Below are 23,455 nucleotides of genomic sequence, written 5' to 3' on the forward strand. Positions count from 1 at the left end.
CCCTACAGTGGCCCAAACTCCACAGAGTCCAGAGTTTTACTGTTCTTTGAATGAAGCTAGTACCTAATTCAATGAAGTGCCTAACACTAGGTACCAGAATGATCCAGATGATTACTCTATCCACCTAGGTGAATGGATATGTAACCCATGCCCTCCTTGCAGGGATCTAAGACTTTCTCCTCCAAACAGATCCAAAGTCTCCACCCCACAGATTACCTATTAACCACAAAAGAGAAAATGGAGTTTAATAGAGAAATCTGGAGAACACTTCAGATTTCAGTGACCACTGATACTGGGACAACCTAATATTATGCATATAAAAATAACAGGGGTTTATTTATTATTATGTTCTTACTGATGGAAAACAATAACAGCACCTCATAAAGTGTGCCAGCTTAGAAGGATTCTTGCCATCTAATCAAACCTCTCAACCTTCCTTCGAGCTTACAGGAAATATGGGATCTAGAGAAAAAATTAAATGACATCAGGAGGAAAACAAGGTCAGACAGATTGCGAAAGTAGAACCCTCTGCCAAATAACTGGGCTAGACTCTTTAAAAAGTTAATACCACAAAAACAAAACAGCTGGAGGATTGCCCTGCATTAAAAGAGACAACCATAACAACACATACAATGCACGAATCTTCACAGGACTCTTTTTTTTTCTTTTGACTAGCAGCAGTATTTAATGTAAATGTTAGGCAGAGATCCACACAAATTTGAAAAAAAGTCTTTAACTTGAAAGAGCTTAAAACAATAAAAAAAAAAAAGATTAAACAGACAATTCAGGAAACAGAGGAAACTTAAAAGAGAAAGTCCTGAGATCTGTCTTATTATCCATTCGGTAAGAGAAGATATTGCATCCCTTAAATAAGAACTGGACGCCATGGGACTACCTTTCTACAAAACCAATATATGACTTTTTTTGATAACTGGAGAAATTTGCATATGGGCTGGGTGTTAGGTGATGTCAAATTATTAAGTTTCTTAGATGTAATTTAGTTTCTTATGTGGTTGCATAGGAGAATGTCTTTGTCTTTACTTAGGCGAGAGAGAAAGAAAGCAGTTACCGCAAAACGTTGAGTTATTCATTCTCGGAGGAATGTTCATGGTTGTTCACTGAACTATTCTTTCAACTTTTCACACCGTGATGCCTCAGCCGACCTGTTCACTGTGCCACAGACAAGCGGCCAGAATGGGGAACAGTTTTCAGATGGCACTGTTTCAGGTGTGCCGAGAGAGGAGAGTAAATACTATTTCTGAATTAATTCAACAACCTCCACCCAGAGGCCGGTGCTGCCAGAGCCCATACAGCACACTCAGCTCCCGCGCCTTAAAGCTGCTCCATTCCTCCCAAGAAGCAACCGTTAGTGACAACTCAGGGTGGACAGACCTTCTTTGAATTCTCCAGACCAAAGGAGGGTTTCGAGAGGCATTTCTCGAAAGCATGCGACTCCCGGGACTCCTGTTCACACCCCAGACCACTGTAACCCCGACGTATCCCCAGCCTTCTTTTTCTATTGATTCTAGAAGGAGAACGCGCATTTCTTCTGCGAGAGCAAAGAACTTCCCAAGATGTCTTCTTCCCTTCATAGCTCTGTGCGGATTTTAATAAGTAAATACCTCCCGGACTGCCGCGAGGCCGGGCACTTACGCAACTTGAAAACAGGGCAAGCCGGGGCAAAGAGAAGCGAGTTTTCAACAGAAATCCTTCCCGAGGTCAGCCCATTGACTAACCGCCGCCAAGCTCAAATGTAAAATGACTACCTAGCACCCCGGTGCATGGAATGCAAGGTGATGCCGAGAATCCCGAGGTCGCGCCGGGATAAGCCCGGAGGCCTGGGGGCCGCGCGACGCCGCCGTCCTTGGTGGTGGTGGTGGTGGTGGTGGTGGTGGGGGGGGGGGGGGGGGGGGGGGTCAGGGCCCGCGCGTGCGTGCGTGCGAGCGAGAGGACGAGGGGCTTCGGGCCCGGCGCGTGGTCTGCGCGCGCCCGGCCGCGCGTGCGGCTGCGGGAAGGTTGCGTGTGCGCGCGGGGCTGGAGCTTCGGCCATCCACCCACGTCGGAGCAAGGTGCGCGCCGCGCGTTGGGGTGAGTGTGGTCCGGGGTGGGTGCTGGGGCGGCGCGGAGGCCTCGGAGGCCCCCGGGCTGGGTGGCGGGCGTGGCGCTGGGACCTGCTCCGCCCGTGACGCGCCCTCCTCCGGGACACCGAGGCCCGGGCGGCTGGGCCGGGAGGCGGGCAGGGCGGCGCCGCCGCCCACCCCTCCGGCCCTCTCCTGGAGCGTGGCAGGGGTTGAGCCGCGAGCGGCCGCGCCCAGAGGCTTGGGCCTCCGCGACTATCCGCTCCCCCACCGGGTGAGCGCGGGAGCTGGGGCCGCGGGCGACACCGAGGAACGCCAAGGTGCGTGGTAGGGCCAGGCCGAGGCTGCGAGGAGCACGCTGTCCGCCCTGCTCTGCCCCAGCGCGCAACCTACCCCCTTCCCGTCGCCTCGGGGAGCAGCACGAAGCAAGTTGGCCGGGTCGGCGGAGGAGCGGACGGGGACGGTGATTCGGTGTCGGATTCCCCAAGCAGGCCTGGGGTAAAGCCGTGACGAAGAGTTAGGGAAGGGCCCAGCAGCCGAATTGTGGGAGGCTTGTCCCTCCTGGGGAGGGGTTGGGAGGAATATGGGCGAATTGGCCAGAGAGAGGAGGAAACCCGAAGAGGCTAGGGCTACATGATTTTTAAAAGGGGTCTTAGCAAGCATACAAGGCATTTTAAAGGAAATCTTTAAGGTGCAATGGAGCCTCACTTTTCAAGCAATAGGGAATGATGCCAGCAGCAAGCACGAGTGGCATTCCGTGTTTCTTCTCTCTCTTCCACTGTTGTAGGAAAGAGAATGTGCAAAGCAGAGACGGTTTTCTTTCCTTCATGTGTTTTGCACTTAGTACCGGCGTTTAGGAAGGTGGCTGCTTTGTCAGGTAGAGCTATCAATGAGGAACAAATTACCAAACCATGTCTTTTTTTCTGTTTTCAGAGGTGAGGAAGATTTGAGTTTGCAGTCTTCAACTGGGAACAGCTTTGTGTTTTAGCTTTCCCCAGGCGGCTTAGACAGAGGTAGGGAGCTGATTTTGTACTCTCAGAATGTGTTGATGCCTGATAAAAGCATACATTGAACCTGTATTAGTGTAGAGAAGGGAACTATTTACTATTTAGAGAGTCTAAGACTTTTTTTTTTCTCCTGACTAGAAAGTTCATTCAAATGAATGGTTGTTGGGTAATTCCAGTCCTGAAAATAAAGCCTGTTATCAAGACAGTGGCCAAGTATAATTCCAGATGAGATGCATGAAGTGATTTGGGAGCAAGGAGGAAGAAGAGAGGATCAAAGCTTTTCCAAAAATGAAAAGAATGTTGATATATAATGGTTTGCTCCTATAGCAGCTTGCTAGGTATAGAACATTAATTTTAGATGTCTCATGCTCAATGTTGTTAAGTTATGACTGAGATATATTCTTTTTCTGTTCTTCTGTTCAGCAGTGCACGGCAAATCTTTTAATTAAAGCATGGAATACGAAAAACAGAAAACTTCAGCTAGTGCTTTAGTCTCGTCTGAAATTCTACAGGTAAGTTCCTCTTATTTTAATAGAGAAATTATCCTTACCGGTTAAAATTGACCATAATAGTCTCCTTTATAAGATTTTAAGGATCATTTATGCAGCTACAAGTTTTGTTATATATTCTAGTATATTTCTTCCCTAAAGGATTTGAGGAGTTGGAAGAGTTAAGCTCAATTAAACCATTTTAGGTTATATATATATATATTTTTAAAAACTGAATCATTATTAAAATACCATGGTATCTCAGGAAAACTTAACTATATAAACTTATTTTAGTGGTCATATTCAACTCAAGATCAGACTCAACTCTCTTTAGCCCTAAGAAAATACTCCAGTGGTTACTCTTCTCTCTTTTCCTTCCCTTTCAAATGATTTGCCTTGTCTCTGTGCCCAGTCTCCAGCTCTGTTCTGTCCACCATTGGATGATACAGGTAGAATCCAATTTTAGGAAATGCCTTTATTCTTTCTGCAACCATAAAATGTCCAGGCCAAATATGCTTTTCTGTTGCATCAGAAAACAGCTATCATTGCTCATCCCTGCTCACTGTGTAGTAGATAAACAGACTACAGCTTCATGAATGAGGTCAAAACTGGAGGGTCAAACAGGATGCTCTTAAATGACCTGGCACAACAGATAAATTCAAAAGTTGCAGTTCATTTAACAGCAGGTTCTTTGGCAGATATCTTTTTTTGGACTATGAGCAATGATTTTGTTTTAGTAAAAAGTTGCATATTATAAATATCGATTTGCTTTTGCAGTCGGAGCTTTTGATACATTGTGAATTAGAAGAGGGAAGGCGATGGTATAAGTTAGAAGCAACTTGTAGGGGGCGTGTCTAGATGAGGGGGAGATGAAGCCTCAGAACAGTCTGTAGTGTGGGACCCTGAGAGGCTACAGGATAGAAGATTTGGCTAGGGGTGTAACTTGCACTCCTTGAAACTGAGAAATTAAGGAATAAAAAACAGAGCTAGAGTAGATTGTTTCCCATTCTGTGTGGCTCTGACCCTGACACAGGTAGTTAGTCAGGAAGTCAAGGTTGTTGTCCCCTTATAGCATCCACAGCCTAGTTTAATACTTCTCAGCCCTGCTACCCTCCAGGAACCATTTCATGAAGGGAACATGTTACGAGCACTAGGATCCCCTTTTCAGTAACATAGCCTTCTGGGGTAATGAGGAAACATAGAGAAGAGAGATCTTAGGAGGTTTTGTTGCTGTTCTGAGATGCCATTTATGGGGCTAGACAAACACTTTCAGACCAGCAGCCTATTTTGAAAATAGTTTTATTGGAGCACAGTCACATGTATATGTTTAATAATGTCTACGGCTCCATTTTTGCTACAAAGGCAGGATCAGGTAGCTGGGATAGAGACCACGTGGCCCACAGAAAATATTTGCCATTTGGCTTTTTATTTTTTTACTTTTATTTTTTTTGCGGTACGTGGGCCTCTCACTGTTGTGGCCCCTCCCGTTGCGGAGCACAGGCTCCGGACGCGCAGGCTCAGCGGTCATGGCTCACGGGCCCAGCCGCTCCACAGCATGTGGGATCTTCCCGGACGGGGGCACGAACCCGCGTCCCCTGCATCAGCAGGCGGACTCTCAACCACCGCGCCACCAGGGAAGCCCTGGCCTTTTGTTTTTAAAAAGTTTGCCCACTCCTAGACTAGAACATAGATTTCTGCTAACCTCCAAAGCAGTGCACTTTAAGTAAGCTCTTTTAAGATTGAATTAAGGAAGTACTGCTCCTGTTAAACATTTCACAAGTCTGCAGCCACCTACTACCAGCATGACATTGAGGGCTCCAACCATGTCTCTTATCTGGAGCTATATTTGGCTATTATTTCGGTAACAGAATTTGTTTTCAAGAATGGAGTTACCCACTTGCTGAGAGAAAAAATTATAATCAACTCTCATCTCAGTATTAAATAGTTTCATTCTCTAAACTGATATAATTTGTATAATTTGCACTTTTGGCGGGCATCTACACATTCTGAGAGTGCAAACTCAGCACCTTGTCATGAACGGTGGCCTCAGGTTTGGAGACATTTGAGTTGGGGGGGGTGTCCCTCCATCTTCTTCAGGTGGGCTTTGCTCATAATGTTCAGTCTAAAACTTGGAGTCATGAACCTTCCTCCATGCTCTGCATGGTGTCAGCAACTTGAGGGCCAGGCAGCCTAGCCTGTAACACATGTCCGGCCTATCGAATGAATGAATGAAATACATTCAAATAGCTAAGGACAAGGGAAGCAGTAACTTAGCTTGACAGACAAGAATGACAAAGATCTGTAATACTCCTCACCTAGGGCAACAATGGGAAGAAGTGTTAACTAGAGCAGCTTGCACTGTCCTCTTCCTCCAGTGAGTAAAGCTGTTGGTAGCAAAACAGAGACAGGCAGCCCAGCTCTCAAGGCAGCCTTGGTGCTACTCCGCCTGACTTGTGTCATCTTTGCTCTGCTCCAGTTTTCCTAGCTTCTCTCAACCTGGTTATCCTGTTGCCTCTTCCCACAGGCCACTCTGTCACATGGCTCCCTCACACTGCCTACCACTCAGGGCAGAGTGAGTCCACTTTTGTTGTACTCTTTGCTCCCTACCCAGGAATCTCAAGAGGCTATGGGATTGGGTGTGAGGTTGGGCTCTTCTACAGGCACTGTGCTCTGGAGAAGGAGCACAGCATTTGGAGTTGAACCTAAGTTTGGGTTCCAGGTCTCCGTGTATCTGGGCTGCACCAGTCTCTGAAAAATGAGATAGTGATACCCATTTTACCATGTTGTGAAATGTGCTTTGTAAATTGCTGTAGAAGTGATACAGACTTAAGCCCAAGAGTCCAGTTAACCTTAAAAAAAAAAAAAACCCTGCTTAAAAGTCTAACTTATTGCAAATTACAAAGAGTACATTTTTTGAGTGTGTTGGATACAAGTGCAGATAAGGCAGGAGCAAAGAGAAAATCTCAAATGAATTTTCCTTGTCAGGTTCTACTACTTTTGGCCGCTCCTCATCTTTCTCAGTCTAAAGATCCTACATGCCACAAGCCCAGAAATCTATAAAACACAGTTGTCCTCAGTATCTGCAAGGGATTGGTTCTAGGACTCCCTCAGATACCAAAATCCATCTCAAGTCCCTAAAATGGCATGGCATTTGCATATAATCCATGCACATCCTTCATATACTTTAAATCATCTCTAGGTTACTTGTAATACCTAATGTAATGTAAATATTATGTAAAACATAACGTTTAGTTATGTTAGTTGTAAATACAATGTAAGTGATATGTAAATAGTTGCCAGCACACATGGCAAATTGAAGTTTTGCATTTTGGAACATTCTGGAATTTTTTTTTTGAATATTTTTGATCCAAAGTTAGTGGAGCCCATGGTTGCAGAGTGCTGTGTTCCCATATATTGTTATTCCTACAATAAAATACTTTGTTTACAAATGGTATATGATATGTGTTTTTAAAATAGGTTTTTAAAAACCCAGGTGTCTTCTACCTCAACATGCAAGAGGCTGGAGGTTTCCTTTTTTTTTGTGGTATGTGGGCCTCTCACTGTTGTGGCCTCTCCCGTTGTGGAGCACAGACTCCGGACGCGCAGGCTCAGCGGCCATGGCTCACGGGCCCAGCCGCTCCGCGGCATGTGGGATCTTCCTGGACCGGGGCACGAACCCGTGTCCCCTGCATCAGCAGGCGGACTCTCAACCACTGCGCCACCAGGGGAGCCCGGAGGTTTCCATTTTAATGAGGCTAGAATGAAGGGCACTCTCCCATACATCTCAGAATATCTGAAGGCGGTATCACTGCAACCAGCAGGGGATGCAAGGGCAGAATGGGGAAATAATAATGGAGCATTAGGTATTTATACTCACTGTCTACCTAAAACTGTATAACAACCACAGAGAGTTATGCTTCATATGGGGGGTTTTATTAAACTCATTGAGTACTTGCAGATTCATTCTTAAAAATGGAACAATTTTAAAATTTTATGCAAAATGAAACCTTTTCTTTTTAAAGGTTTTAAAAAATATATTTATTTATTTATTTGGCTGCATTGGGTCTTAGTTGCAGGATCTTTGTTGCAGCACTCAGGCTCCCGTCTAGTTGTGGTGCGTGGGCTCTAGAGCGCACAGGCTTAGTTGCCCCACGGCATGTGGGGTCTTAGCTCCCCGACCAGGGATCCAACTGCCGTTCCCTGCATTGGAAGGTGGATTCTTAACCACTGGACCACCAGGGAAGTCCCAAACCTTTCTGTATACTACATTTTAAACATGAATAACAAAGTCATGGAATCTTGGAGTTGGAAGGGACCTTAGAAGTTATCTAAAATAACTTAAAACTCAGTGAGGAATTAACCTTTGTAACATTCCTGCCAGCTGCTTGAAGATTTCTGTTGGTGAGGAGCAGCCCATTCTAGGAATCTATACTGAACCTTCCCACTGATTTTTTTTGTTTTTTTTGGCTGAGTTGGGTCTTCATTGCTGTGCATGCTTTCTCTAGTCGCGGTGAGCGGGGTCTAGGTCTACTCTTCGTTGCAGCGCGCAGGCTTCTCATTGCAGTGGCTTCTCTTGTTGCGGAGCACGGGCTCTAGGCACGCGGGCTCAGTAGTCGTGGTTCGCGGGCTCTAGAGCACTGGCTCAGTAGTTGTGGCGCACGGGCTCAGTTGTACCGCGGCATGTGGGATCTTCCGGGACCAGGGCTCGAACCTGTGTCCCCTGCATTGGCAGGAGGATTCTTAACCACTGTGCCACCAGGGAAGTCCCCCACTGAGTTTTATCTTTGGGCTTCCATTTGCCTTCTGGAGTTACACTGACGTATTGTTCAAAATATCTGAAAGCATCTACCATGGCCCTTCTAAGCTTTTGTTTTCCCCAGAACAGAACATTCCTCAGTTCCTTCAGCCACTACTGCATCCAATTCTTATTATGGGAGTTGAGAAACCAAACCCTTAACCTTCCTCTCAACTATAAATCTAACTTGTCAATGATCCTTTTAAAATGGAACATATATGTGGCTATGGGTTTATGACCCCTTTTGCCCAGACTCCTTTCTCTTTCTTGAACCCAAGAGTGTGTTAGGGGCTTTAGTGTGTGTGCTGGGGGAGGGAGGCACATTATGGTACTAAACTGTAGGATTTCTGTTAGCACTGCCATTCATTTACAAGCACCTGGGGAATGCTTTCTGTGCTAGGTGCTGGGGACACAGCAGTGTACAGAAGTGAGCATTATCTTTGTTCTGGTGGAGCTAGATGGGATCTGAGAGGTATCCTGGCCCAATCCCTTAAAGGCTCTGATGAGAGTAGCAACTCCCTAAATTCAATAACTTGCCCCCTCCCCCAGCCACTGGAACTAGAATCCTTGTTTCCTGACTCTCCAGTTATTCCTTTACACCATCACCTTTCTTCATACTGAATTCATACTCAACTAAAACCTTTAGGTCTTCCTAACTTAGACGGGTGTTAAAATGGTCTCCCATCCTCTCTTACGCAGTTGGTTTTTTGAACTGTGATATAGGACAGTAAATTTTTTCCCGTCAGATTTCATCTTGCTTTGGCTCTATTCTAACCTGTTGAAAGCTTTTTAGATTGCAATTATATCTTCTAATGAATTTGCTATTTTTTCCTGCTTTGTCTTGCCTTCAAAATTGAATAAACCCATATTCATTTGTCTTTCATAAGAAGTATTAAACAGGAAAAGGCTAAAGCTAGGCCTGTGATTAAACCCTAGAGATTTTCTCCCAGGTTGACAAAGATGCTCTAACAGCCTTAGAACATAAGTGGGAGGACAGGTCTTTGGCTGTTTTGGCCAATACTGTATTCTCACAGTCTAGCTTGAGCCCAAGAGGCGTGTGTTGAACAAAAGACTGGCTGTGAAAAATCCACTGGCCAAGGTGGATCAGCTGATTTTGAACCATCTAGGCACTGCCATTGGACTCAGCTTTTTCCATTTTGTTCAGAGGGACCTTTCAGTGCACTGCCATCTTCAGAGAAGCTTAATTCTTGTGTGTTATCTAAGGCTTCCCTTGATCTTCTGGTCAAGGGACCCTTTTGAATATGGAGATGAGGTTAGTCAGGCGAAATTTTCTTAGTGACTCTGCTGGCTCCTGATGGCCACTGCTTCTGTGTCGAAGTGTTCACTTATGTTTACAGAAGTGTGGGAGCTCATTCAGAGTTATTTGGAATATAAACTCACTAACACTATTCCCCCTCAGCAATTCCGCCCTTTCTGAAAAGTGTACTTGGAAGAGACTTGTTAAAAATTGTTTGGGTGAGAATTACAAAGAGCTGAGCATGATTTGCTTGGAAATTGAACTGTGTTTGCATTTAGGATTTCCCTTTTTTTAAGTTTGTGGTTTAGCTTTGTCAACTCTTTATCCCTGGGGAAGAACAGAGGTGCTTCACTACATGGAGGAAAGTATGAAGACATCAGACTAGAGAGATAAAAACAAGTCAGGAAGGATGCCTTGTACTGCAGAGGTTCCAGACCTCCCTTATGGGGTGAGGACACCTGAATTTCCAGCCCTGCTCTGCTGCCTGTGAGCCCCTGACTAAGGAGCAGGTCTCCAAAGCACTTACTATAGTGCCAGGACCAGGCAGGTGCTGTTGCTACAGTTACGGAGAGAGGGGAGTATGAAGAAGTTAGGTAAGATAGAAAGCAAGTTATTTTTGACGTTAACTTTGTTCGCCCCGACAGAGTAAAGAATATTTCATTTTTAAGCATTATTAAATTATGCACATGTAGTGTTTGCAGTTCATTCATTCAGTAAATAAAATTTGATTCCCTATTATACTTCCAACTGTGTGCTTCAAAGTAAGAAGAAATATAAGTCTTATCAAATATGCTTAATCCTTAAAGTAGCTTGATGCCTCTTAAATATCTCATACCTCAGTTTGAAAAGGTTCATGTATTTTGTAGTTCTCCAGTTGCTAGAAGTACCTATTGTAGGACTTTGGACAGTGCACACCATCCCCAGTTGTAGGAAGACTGTGGGGCCGGGGGGAGGATCATAGGAGAGGGGAGCATGTGTATGGAGGAGGAACAAAAAAGTCCATATTTGGCATCATGGACCTATTAGTAGTTCCGTGGCTTCTATGTGCGTGGTAGCAGAACATTAGGAACTTTAAGATGCTATAGGAAACATAATCCATGGGCTCTAAAAGAAGGCCTACTGATTTGCAGGGGCAAGATGGATCAACTAGGATTTATTTGCATGTTTAAATGTGTTATAAAGCATAGAGTGTCATGTAAGAGACATCAGGAGCTAACAGCAGGGTTTGTAAGTGGAACAAATTAAGAAAATAAAAGTAAGGGGAGTTCCCTGGCGGTCCAGTGGTTAAGACTCTGTGCTTCCACAGCAGGGGGCTTGGGTTCGATCCCTGGTCAGGGAATTAAGATCCCACATGCCGTGTGGTGCAGCCAAAAACAAATAAACAAGCAAATAAATAAATGGTTTCCAAATTTAAAAAAAAAAGAGTAACTTAGAGAGAGCATACAGTGGATGTAATAATAATAACAGTTCTCCAAGAGGTAATAATATGCAATAAAGTTTGAGAACCACTGGCTTAAGAAAGAAAAGGGAAGAGAGAGTGGTGGTCAGATATCACTGGTGCTGTCTGTTTCTAATATAATTGGAGAAGGTAAGAATGACAGAATTTTATATTTGTTTATGAATTAATGTGTTCAGTTTGAGAGGGTACTACTAGGGAAATTTTCTTCAAGGATATGTATTTTTTAAAATAAATTTATTTATTTTATTTTATTTTTGGCTACATTGGGTCCTTGTTGTGGTACGCAGGCTTCTCATTGCGGTGGCTTCTCTTGTCGCGGAGAACAGGCTCTAGGGGCACGGGCTTCAGTAGTTGTGGCTTGCGGGCTCTAGAGCACAGGCTCAGTAGTTGTGGCGCACAGGCTTAGTTGCTCCGCGGCATGTGGGGTCTTCCTGGACCAGGGATTGAACCCGTGTCCCCTGCATTGGCAGGCGGATTCTTAACCACTGTGCCACCAGGGAAGTCCTATCATTTTGTATTAAACCCTATATGCATAGGACCTTTTTTAGGCAATTAGGATTTATACTCCTTTGTAGTATCATGTTTTATGCAGAAGAAGTCAGAATGTTGCACAACTGGCAGCAGTTTAGTAATTATCTTTTTTTTTTTTTTTTTTTGGCTGCTTGTGGGCAGGATCTTCGTTCCCCAACCAGGGATCAGACCCTGCAGTGGAAGTGTGGAGTACTAACCACTGGACCGCCAGGGAGTTTCCAGTAATTATCTTTAATAGTTAGCTCATGTTTTCTCCTTGGATGACTCTGAATCTAGCATGCTTGGGCCCAGAATTTCATTGAAATGTGTTTTTTGTTTGTTTGTTTGTGTGTTTGTTTTTCCCTGTCTGGACCTTTTATTTTTAAATCAACATTATCAGAATCAGTGCAGCCTATTAGAATAAGGCTTTGTATTAGAAAATAGCTGAAGAAGAGTAAGCATAATCTAACAGAAACTCAGGAATTTACTTTTGGATTCAGTTTATTCTTGGGAATATTTTCATAATATGTTAAGTGGATAAAAGCACATAACCAGACCATTTGTACAATATTCAGATATCCATCAAGCACCTACTGTGTGCTAGGCTCTGGGCATATGGCATTGAACAAGATGGGCAAGGCCTTTTCTTCATGAACTTACATTCTTGTGAAGGGAACAGACAACAAACAGACTGGTGAAGAATTCCAGGTAGGGTTAAGGGCTTAGAGGAGAATAATGAGGAATGTGATAGAAGATAGGGGCTGGGGGAACTGCTTGAGATAAGGGGCCAGGAAAGGACTATCCTAAATGACATTTTGCTCAGACCTAAAGCATGAGAAGGAGCCAGACTTTCCAAGAACCTCTAACTTTTGAGTTAGAGGGAGAACAAGGGCAGACTCCCTGAGGGAGGGAAAGAGTTTGACACAGTCAGGGATCAGAAAGGAAGCCCTTGTGGCTGAAACAGGGATAGGATGAGGGCAGTGGCAGCTGGTGGGATGGGGGCTTATGTTTTCCTGAGGAGAGGCAGGCTTGATAGATCTTCATCAAAAATGTTAACATTGCGGGACTTCCCTGGCAGTCCAGTGGTTAGGACTCTGTGCTTCTACTGCAGGGGTCGTGGGTTGTTTTTTGTTTTTGTTTTTTTGTGGTGAGAACAGTTAAGATTTACTCTCTTAGCAACTTTCAAGTACTAACAATACACTATTGTTAAACGGTCCACACATTGTACATTAGATTTCCCAGAACACATTCTTATAACTGGAAGTTTGTACCCTTTGACCAACATCTCCCCATTTCTCCAATCCCCTAGTTCCTGGCAACCACCATTCTACTGTTTCTATGAATTAAATGTGTCTAGATTCCACATATAAGTGAGACCATGCAGTATTTGTCTTTCTCTGACTTATTTCCCTTAGCCTAATGATCTCAAGGTCCATCCATGTTGTTACAAATGGCAGGATGTTTTCTTTTTTATGGTTGAATAATATTCCTCTGTGTGTGTGTGTGTGTGTGTGTGTGTGTGTGTGTGTGTGTGTATGCCATATTTTCTTTATCCATTCATCCATCAATATGCATTTAGGTTGCTTCCATATCTTGGCTATTGTGAATAATGCTGCAGTGAACATCGTGGTGCAGATATCTCTTTGAGGTTTGATAATTTCATCTTCTTTGGATATATACTCAGAAGTGGGATTGTTGGATCATATGGTAGTTCCATCTTTAAGTTTTTGAGGAAACTCCATACTGTTTTCCATAGCAGCTGAAGCAATTTACATTCTTAGCAACAGTGCCCAAGGGTTCCCTTTTCTCCATATCCTCACCTACACTTGTTATCTCTTGTGTGTTTTTCATGGTAGCCATTCTAACAGGTGTGAGGTGATATCTCATTGTGGTTTTGATTTGTATTTCCCTGATGATTAGTGATACTGAACATCTTTTCATATACATGTTGGCCTTTTGTAAATTTGTAAATCTTCTTTGGAAAAATGTCTATTCAAGTCTTTTGCCCATGTTTTAATTGGATCTTTTTTTTTTTTCTTTTTGCTGTTGAGTTGTAAGAGTTCCTTATGGTTTTTTTAAAATTTTTATTGGAGTATAGTTGCTTTACAATGTTGTGTTAGTTTATACTGTACAGCAAAGTGAATCAGCTATACATATACATATGTCTCCTCTTTTTTGGATTTCATATATCCCCTCTTTTTTGGATTTCCTTCCCGTTTAGGTTACCACAGAGCACCGAGCAGAGTTCCCTGTGCTACTCAGTAGGTTCTCATTAGTTATCTATTTTATACACAGCATCAATAGTGTATATATGTCAATCCCAATCTCCCAATTCATCCCACCCACTCTGTTCCCCCTTGGTATCCATGCATTTGTTCTCTACGCCTGTGGCTCTATTTCTGCTTTGTAAATAAGATCATTTATACCAGTTTTTTCAGATTCCACGTATATGTGTTAATGTACGATATTTGTTTTTCTCTTTCTGACTTCACTCTGTATGACAGTCATTAGGGTGTGGAGAAAAGGGAACCCTCTTACACTGTTGGTGGGAATGTAAATTGATAACAGCTGCTTTGGAGAACAGTATGGAGGTTCCTTAAGAAACTAAAAATGGAACTGCCATGTGACCCAGCAATCCCACTACTGGGCATATACCCAGAGAAAACCATAATTCAAAAAGACACATGCACCCCAATGTTCATTGCAGCACTATTTACAATAGCCAGGACATGGAAACAACCTAAATGTCCATCAGCAGAGGAATGGATAAAGAAGATGTGGTACATATATACAATGCAATATTACTCAGCCATAAAAAGGAAAAAAATTGGGGCACGGATTTGATCCCTGGTCCGAGAACTAAGATCCCGCATGCTGCATGGTGCAGCCAAAAAAAAAAAAAAAGTTAACATTATCTTCCAGCTTTTTTTTTTTTTTGTGGTATGTGGGCCTCTCGCTGTTGTGGCCTCTCCCATTGCGGAGCACAGGCTCCGGATGTGCAGGCTCAGCGGCCATGGCTCACGGGCCCAGCCACTCCGCGACATGTGGGATCTTCCCGGACTGGGGCACGAAACCGTGTCCCCTGCATCGGCAGGCGGACTCTCAACCACTGTGCCACCAGGGAAGCCCTTCCTTGACAATTTTTATATCTTATTTCCTCTTCTTGTTTAGGGGATAGTAAGGCTCACTAGAAAAACACTGAATAGTAGAGGTGATAGTGGGCATCCTTGTCTTTTTCCTGACTTTAATGGTAATACTTCTGAAGTTTCATCATTAAGTTTGCTATGGTTTCTTAAACAGGTTAAGGAACTTCCTTTCTATTCCTAATGTTTTTTTTAATAATCATCTGTATTGGTTTTTTATTATTTTCTGTTTTATCTTTATTATTCCTTTTATTTTCTTAGTAATAACATAGGAATTTAAAAAATTTCTTAGACTCAGATCATTTATTTTCAATCTGTTTTTTAAAATATGTTATCTGTTAATCTGATGAAAGAAGACAGACTAAAAAATCTGCATAACATATCATTTCGTTTATGTGACATTCTGGTAAAGGCAAAAATATAGGGATGAAAAACATGAGTGGTTGCCTGGGTGTTGGGGGAAGGATTGGTTACAAAGGGACACCAATAGAATGTTTGTTGTGATGAAACTGTTTCATATCTTGATTGTGCTGGTGGTTACATAAGCGTCAAAACTTACAGAACAGTACAACAAAAAGGATGAATTTTACTGAATGTAAATTATAAGCCAGTAAAAAAATATATCACATGGACACAAAAAAATATATTACATGGATACAAAAAATATATAAAGTTATTCTACTTTTTTAAAAAGGTACATTATTTTTATGTTTTCCTTTTTTTATAAATTTATTTATTTTTGGCTGCATTGGGTCTTCGTTTCTGTGCACGGGCTTTCTCTAGTTGCAGCGAGTGGGGGCTACTCTTTGTTGTGATGTGCATGCTTCTCATTGCGGTGGCTTCTCTTGTTGCAGAGCACGGGCTCTAGGCATGTGAGCTTCAGTAGTTGTGGCGCGCAGGCTCAGTAGTTGTGGCTTGCGGGCTCTAGAGCACAGGCTCAGTAGTTGTGGTGCACGGGCTTAGTTGCTCTGCAGCATGTGGGATCTTCCTGGACCAGGGATCGAACCCGTGTCTCCTGCATTGGCAGGCGGATTGTTAACCACTGTGCCACCCGGGAAGTCCTAAAAAAGTACATTATTTTTAAAAGTTAATTTTCTGTAAGGATTGTTTTAGTAATACTCAGTGCATTTTCATATGTAGCACTTTTTAATTTTATTTAATTTTATTTATTTATTTATTTATTTTTTTCGGTACGCGGGCCTCTCACTGTTGTGGCCTCTCCCATTGTGGAGCACAGGCTCCGGACATGCAGGCTCAGCAGCCATGGCTCACGGGCCCAGCCACTCTGAGGCATGTGGGATCCTCCCGGACCGGGGCACGAACCCGTGTCCCCTGCATCGGCAGGTGGACTCTCAACCACTGCGCCACCAGGGAAGCCCCACAATCAAATTTTAAAATATTTTCATTACCCTAAAAAGATCCTTTATGTCCATTTGCAGTCAGTCACTGACCCACCCCCAGGTAACCATTAACCTACTGCCTATAGATTTGTCTGTCCTGGGCATTTCATATAATATATGGTCTTTTGTGTTGGGTTTCTTTTTTTTTTTTTTTTTTGCGATATGTGGGCCTCCCACCGTTGTGGCCTCTCCCATTGCGGAGCACGGGCTCCGGACGCACAGGCCCAGCGGCCATGGCTCATGGGCCCAGCCGCTCCACGGCACGTGGGACCCTCCCAGACCGGGGCACGAACCCACCTCCCCTGCATCGGCAGGCGGACTCTCAACCACTGCGCCACCAGGGAAGCCCCTGTGTTGGGTTTCTTTTACTTAGCATAATGTTTTTTAGGTTTACCCATTTTCTGAATTCTTTATTTTTTTTCTTGAAGTGCAGTTAATTTACAATGTTGTGTTAGATTCTTTTTTTTTCTTGAAGTGCAGTTAATTTACAGTGTTGTGGTGTACAGCAAAGTGATTCAGTTTTATATATATATGTGTGTGTGTGTGTATACACACACACACACATATATATATACACACACACACATAAATATTCTTTTTCATTATGGTTTATTACAGGATATTGGATAGAGTTCCTGTGCTATACAGTAGGAACTTGTTTATTTACTTTATATATAGTAGTTTGTATCTGCTAATCCCAGACTCCTAATTTATCCCATATCCCCCTTCACCTTTGGTAACCATAAGTTTGTTTTTTATGTTGGTGAGTGTATTTCTGTTTTGTAAATAAGTTCATTCGTATCATATTTTAGATTCCACATATAGATGATGCTATATGATACTTGTCTTTCTCTGTCTGACTTCATTTAATGTGATAATCTCTAGGTCCATCCATTTTGCTGCAAATGGCATTATTTCACTCTTTTCTGTGGCTGAGTAGCATTCCATTGTATTCCACATTTTCTTTATCCATTCATCTGTCAATGGAAATTTACGGTTGCTTCCACGTCTTGGCTATTGTAAATAGTGCTGCTGTGAACATTGGGGTGCATGTATCTTTTCAAATTAGAGTTTTTTTCTGGATGTATGCTCCTATATATAGGAGCAGGTTCGCTGGATCATATGGTAACTCTAGTTTTAGTTTTTTAAGGAACTTCCATACTGCTTTCCATAGTGGCTGCAACAGTTTGCATTCTCACCAACAGTGTAGAAGGGTTCCCTTTTCTCCACTCCCTCTCCAGCATTTATTATTTGTAGACTTTTTGATGATGACCATTCTGACCAGTGTGAGGTGATACCTCATTGTAGTTTTGATTTGCAGTTCTCTAATAATTAGTGAAGTTGAGCATCTTTTCATGTGCCTATTGGCCATCTATATGTTTTCTTTGGAGAAATGTCTGTTTAGGTCTTCTGCCCATTTTTTTATTGGGTTGTTTGTTTTTTTGTAACTGAGTTGTATGAGCTTTTTGTATATTTTGGAAATTAAGCCCTTGTCAGTTACATCATTTTCAAATATTTTTCCCAGTCTGTAATTTGTCTTTTCGTTTTGTTTATAGTTTCTTTTGCTTTGCAAAAGCCTGTAAGTTTAATTATATCCCGTTTGTTTATTTTTGCTTTTATTTCTATTGCCTTTGGAGACTGACCTAAGAAAACATTGCTACAATTTATGTCAGAGAATGTTTTGCCTATGTTCTCTTTTAGGAGTTTTATGGTGTCAAGTCTTGTATATAAAGTCTTTAAGCCATTTTGAGTTTATTTTTGTGTATGGTGTGAGGGAGTATTCTAACTTCATTGGTTTACATGTGGCTGTCCAGCTTTCCCAACACCACTTGCTGAAGAGACTGTCTTTTCTCCGTTGTATGTTCTTGTCTCCTTTCAAAGATTAATTGACTATAGGTGTATAGGTTTATTTTTGGGCTTTCTGTTCTGTTCCATTGATCTATATATCTGTTTTTGTGCCAGTACCATGCTGTTTTGATTACTGTAGCTTTGTAGTATTGTCTGAAGTCTGGGAGGGTTATGCCTCCGGCTTTGATCTTTTTTCTCAGGATTGCTTTGGTAATTCTGGGTCTTTTGTGATTCCATATAAATTTTAGGATTATTTGTTCTGGTTCTGTGAAAAATGTCATGTGTAATTTGATAGGGATTGCATTAAATCTGTAGATTGTTTTGGGTAGTATGGCCATTTTAACAATATTAATTCTTCTAATCCAATAGCATGGTATATCTTTCCATTTCTTTGAATCAGCTTCAGTTTCCTTTATCAATGTCTTATAGTTCTCAATATATAAGTCTTTCTCCTCCTTGGTGAGGTTTATTCCTAAGTATTTTTCTTTTTTGATGCAATTTTAAAAGGGATTTTTTAAAAACTCTCCCTTTCTACATTTTATTGTTAGTGTAAAGAAATGCAACAGATTTCTGTATGGTGATTTTGTATCCTGCTAACGTACTGAGTTTGTTTATCAGTTCTAGTAGTTTTTGTGTGGAGTTTTCTATATATGGTATCATGTCATCTACATATAATGACAATTTTTACATCTTCCTTTCCAATTTGGATACCTTTTATTTCTTTTTCTTCTCTGATTGCTAGGACTTCCAATACTACGTTGAATAGAAGTGGTGAGAGTGGGCATCCTTGTCTTCTTCCAGATTTTAGTGAGAAGGTTTTTAGCTTTTTACCAAGTATTATGTTGGCTGTGGGTTTGTCAAAAATAGCTTTTATTATGTTGAGATATGTTCCCTCTATACTCACTTTGATAAGAGTTTTTAACATGAATGTATGTTGAATTTTATCAGCTGCTTTTTCTGCATCTGTTGAAATGATCATGTGGTTTTGTCTTTTCTTTCGTTGATGTGGTGTATCACATTGATTGATTTGCCTACGTTGAACCATCCTTGTGACCCTGGGATGAATGAATCCATCTTGATCATGTTGTATGATCTTTTTTGTGTGTTCTTGAATTTGGTTTGCTAGTATTTTGTTGAGAATTTTTGCATCTATATTCATTAAAGATATTGGCCTTCACTTTTCTTTCTTGGTGGTATCTTTGTCTGATTTTGGTATCAGGGTGATAGTGGCTTCATAGAATGACTTGGGGAGTGTCCCCTCCTCTTCAGTCTTTTGGAAGAGTTTGAGAACGATTGGTATAAGTTCTTCTTTGTATGTTTGGTAAATTCCTCAGTGAAGCCATCCCCATGTTCTGAATTCTTAAATAAAATGTTATAGCCAAACAAAGTATCAGTACTTTGTTTCTTTTTATAGCTGAATAGTATTCCATTGTATGGATATAGCACATTTATTTACCCAGGAACATTTTCAGTTAACATCATCACACCTAACAAAATAAATAATCCTTTTCACATCACCTAATATCAACATTGTCTTCAGTTTCTCCAGGATCCAGTCTGGGATCATACACTGCAATTGTGTATGTCTCTTAATCTCTTTTAATCTTGAGCCATCCCTTGTTTTATGGGATTGACTAGCTGTAGACACCATGCTAGTTGTCCCATAGAACACCCCACCTCCTGGGTTTGTTGGAGTGTTTCCCTGTGGAGTTCTTAGCTTGTTCTTCTATTCTCTGTATTTCATATAAAACATGATTAGATTCCAGTTAAACATTTTGGCTAGGATGTACACTTCACATTGTATCTCATTTGGAGACACATAATATGTGTTCGTTCCATTATTTGTAATGCTGAGATTGATGATTGGATGAGAGTGGTAGCATTCCTTCACTGTGAATTTTATATTTTTTTCAGTCCTTACAAGTAACAAGTAATCTTTGTGGTGTTACTTTGGTACCATACAATGTCTAATTCCCCATCAATCTTTCATTTGATGATTAAAACATTGATTGATAATCATTGCCTCAATCAGTAATTTCATGAAAGGTTGCAACATGATAGTTTTCTTATTCTGTCATTCTATCTACATTCATAGTTGGCAGTTTTCTATAAAGAAGAGCTTCTCCTCTTCACTTGGAGCTATTTGTCTTCCCTGAACTACAAATCACTCTTTAAAACAAAACAACAAGAGAAAAAAATTGAGTTGTCTTCTCCCCCAGTAATTTTCAAGTAAGGGATTTGTATAATATCTTCCTCACTGAAATGTTATACATTGCTGCTATTCAGTTGCATGTATTTTATGATTACCACTGTGGTGTTCTCTTTAAGTTTATGGATTAAACAAAAGTTGTGTGTGTAAGGGTTTTGAGTTTCCTGACAGGATTTTTTGTGTGTTTGTTTATGTGCTTTTCAAGATATGTTTTGGTAGTTAAGCTGAAATAATACTGTGGTCAGATGGTGGGGCCTGTGTTAAATTAAGTTTTATATTTTGGAGACAACTTATGTAACCTAATGTGATCAGTTTTTTTTTTAGTATAAGTATTTTATTTTTATTTATTTATTTATTTATTTTTGGCTGCTCTGGGTCTTCGTTGCTGCACGCGGGCTTTCTCTAGTTGCTGCGAGCGGTGGCTTCTCTTGTTGAGGAGCATGGGCTCTAGGCGTGCGGGTAGTTGCAGCACGCGGGCTCAGTAGTTGTGGCATGCAGGCCCCAGAGCATGCGGGCTTTGGTAGTTGTGGCATGCAGGCTCAGCAGTTGTGGTGCATGGGCTTAGTTACCCCGCGGCATGTGGGATCTTCCCGGATCAAGGATCAAACCCGTGTCCCCTGCATTGGCAGGTGGATTCTTAACCACTGGACCACCAGGGAAGCCCACGATCAGTTTTTTAGTAAATGTTTCGTGTGGTCTTGAAAAGTATATTCCTGTTCTTTTTAATTGAATGAAAGGTACTAAATCAAGACTATTAATATTAATAATTTTATTTGAAACACTCACATCCTTATTTTTTTCTGCTTTATGTATTTAGTTATTTAGAGAGATTTGTTAAAAATCTCCTATTAGGATTATAGATTTTCCCATTTGTACTCATACTTTTCAGAGTTGGCTTCATGTATTTTGAGACTATGTTTCTATGTTTATATAGCTTCATGATTGTTAAGTTATCTTGATCTGTGTGGCATGTATATGTTGGTTCCTTTTATTAGTAACAAAGTCTCCTTGTCCCTTTTAAATGCTGTTCATTTAAATACATGATGTTAATAAATAACTACAGCAGATTTCAGATTGGCATTTTCCTGATTTTTAAAAAATTTCCTAATTTTTAAACTTTTTGTGTTTTTTTGTTTCAGGCATGTATCTTATAAGTAGTATATGGCAGAGTTTTAAGACAGTCTGAGAGTCTGTTTTTCAGTAGGTGAGTTTACATTTATATTTACTCTGATATCAGATGCATTTAAATTTACTTTTACCACCTCCTTCTGTGGTTTTCCATTTGCCATGCATTTTCTTTGCTTTTTTCCTTTTTTCCTGCCCTCTGTTGAATTGATAGCTTGCTTTGTTTCTTTTATTTCTTAATCTGTGTGGAATGTATATGTTCAGTATCTGTTCTTTCAGGGTCGTCACTCTAAAGGTTAATACACATTATTAAATGAAACTCTTTTTAAAGCAACCACATCATTTTTATATAGTATTTTGGTTTCACTTTTTTAACTACACCAAAAAATACTGTTTCTGTGCTTGTTCTTCGCTCTCTCTCTCTTTTTTACTATGTATATTTATTAGTTTTCATTATCTTTCAATAATCTCTTTACTTACCTTTGTTTCTTGAATTCCGTTCCTTCCTCCTGAGTTCATTTTTCTTCATACTAAAATACATTCCCTTGGTACTTCTTTTAACTAGAATTTGTGCACTTTATAAGTCCTAGTCCATTTCAGAGTGTTTTTATTTCACCTTCATTTTACTTGAACTCTAAAATTCACCTGTAAAATATGTACAGTAAAACCAGTTGGCCCACAATATAGGGTTATTGGGGGGAACTAATAATATTTGTTGAAATACTTTATAAACGGTTTTGTCTGTGTACGTAATGCTATTATTATTAGCTAATAATACATCCTATTAGAGTTATATTAGAATTACAGTGTTTTGAATGGATTTTAAAGATCATTGCTTACTGTATTTAGTTAATATTTACTGAGACAAAAGAGGATAATACCTACTAGAAATATCATGAATTGTACATGCTCACACCTTGGGAGAAGAGCTGAGATAAGGTGAAACTTGGGATCCTAACTGCTAGCTTAGGGTTACTACCATTCAGTGGAACTTTGAGATATGCAAGCATGAAGTCCAATTTTTTTTACTTTGTTTTTATCTATTTACAAAGACAATACACAAACAGTGTGGAAAATCCAAATGATAAAAAAAAGAAAGAAAGAAATCTTCCAGGAAGTCCACAGAATTGAAACCATTGACATATTGGGACACATCCTTCCAGACATCTTGCTCTGCGTGTATGGCTATGTGGATTTATGGAAACTTGTCTTTTCATCTTTCAAAAGGAATCATACTACATATGCAATTTTGCTCCTGCATTTTTCACTAAGTAATATATATCAAGAGAATATAGCTAAGCATCATTGCATATAATGAATAAATGTATACTGTTGTATGGATGTATCATAATTTTGTTTAACCAATTTCCGATTGGGAGACTTTAAAATAATTTTTTATATTATAAATTATGCACAGTTGCCTGATTATTTCTTTAAGATAAATTGCTAGCAGTGATATTGGTCAAAGAGTGTGCACATTCAAGTTTTTGATACATGTTTAATAAATCTCTCCAAAAAGTGCACAAGAATGCTTCTTTTCGTCACACAAAGTATTGTCATTTTTCCCCCTTAATTTTCTAGTTTGAGATTTTTGTCAACATCTCTGCTTACTTGTGAGTTTGAATATCTTTTCTTGTTTTATCGATCATTTGTAATTCTTTTGAGAACTTCCCCTTTGGCTGTTTATTCTCTTTTTGCATTCATCTATTTCTTATTAAGCTGTATGAACTCTTATTTGGCTTATAAATTATTATAAATATCTTAGATATTTTTCCCTGTTTTTTTGTTTTAATCTTTTAACCTTGTTTGTGCTTTTTATTACGTTTTTTTGCTTTTCAACCTTGTTCAAGAACTTTCTGAAATCTTTATTTGATCAAAATTTCCTTTATGAGTTCTGGGTTGTTTCCTTAGATGGGATAACTAAAAGTTCTTTCCCACTTCAAAATTGTTAAATGTTCATTTGTATTTTTTGTGTGTCTGTGCTCCTAGCAGTTTATTTTTCTCCCATTTGAATCTTTAATCCATTTGGAGTGTTTTTGGTATAAGGAGTGATACATATCAGTGCCTTCCTGTTTGTCACCTCCTATCCTGGTTTTTAAATTTGACTGATGAAAATCAATATATGAGCATCCTAA

The 23,455-nt window shown here is 40.7% G+C and overlaps 1 long non-coding RNA gene across 1 annotated transcript; it reads left to right on the forward strand.

Annotated features, from left to right (window-relative positions):
• Nucleotides 1-3,010: 3,010 nt before the first annotated feature.
• LOC307053135 lies at nt 3,011-22,829 on the forward strand. Its single transcript, XR_013810899.1, has 4 exons — nt 3,011-3,091; nt 3,509-3,597; nt 21,335-21,399; nt 22,373-22,829. It is a non-coding gene; the product is annotated as an uncharacterized lncRNA (long non-coding RNA).
• The last annotated feature ends 626 nt before the right edge of the window (nt 22,830-23,455 follow it).

The sequence above is a fragment of the Hyperoodon ampullatus genome (assembly GCF_949752795.1).
Source record: "Hyperoodon ampullatus genome assembly, chromosome: 5".
Lineage (NCBI taxonomy): Eukaryota > Metazoa > Chordata > Mammalia > Artiodactyla > Ziphiidae > Hyperoodon > Hyperoodon ampullatus.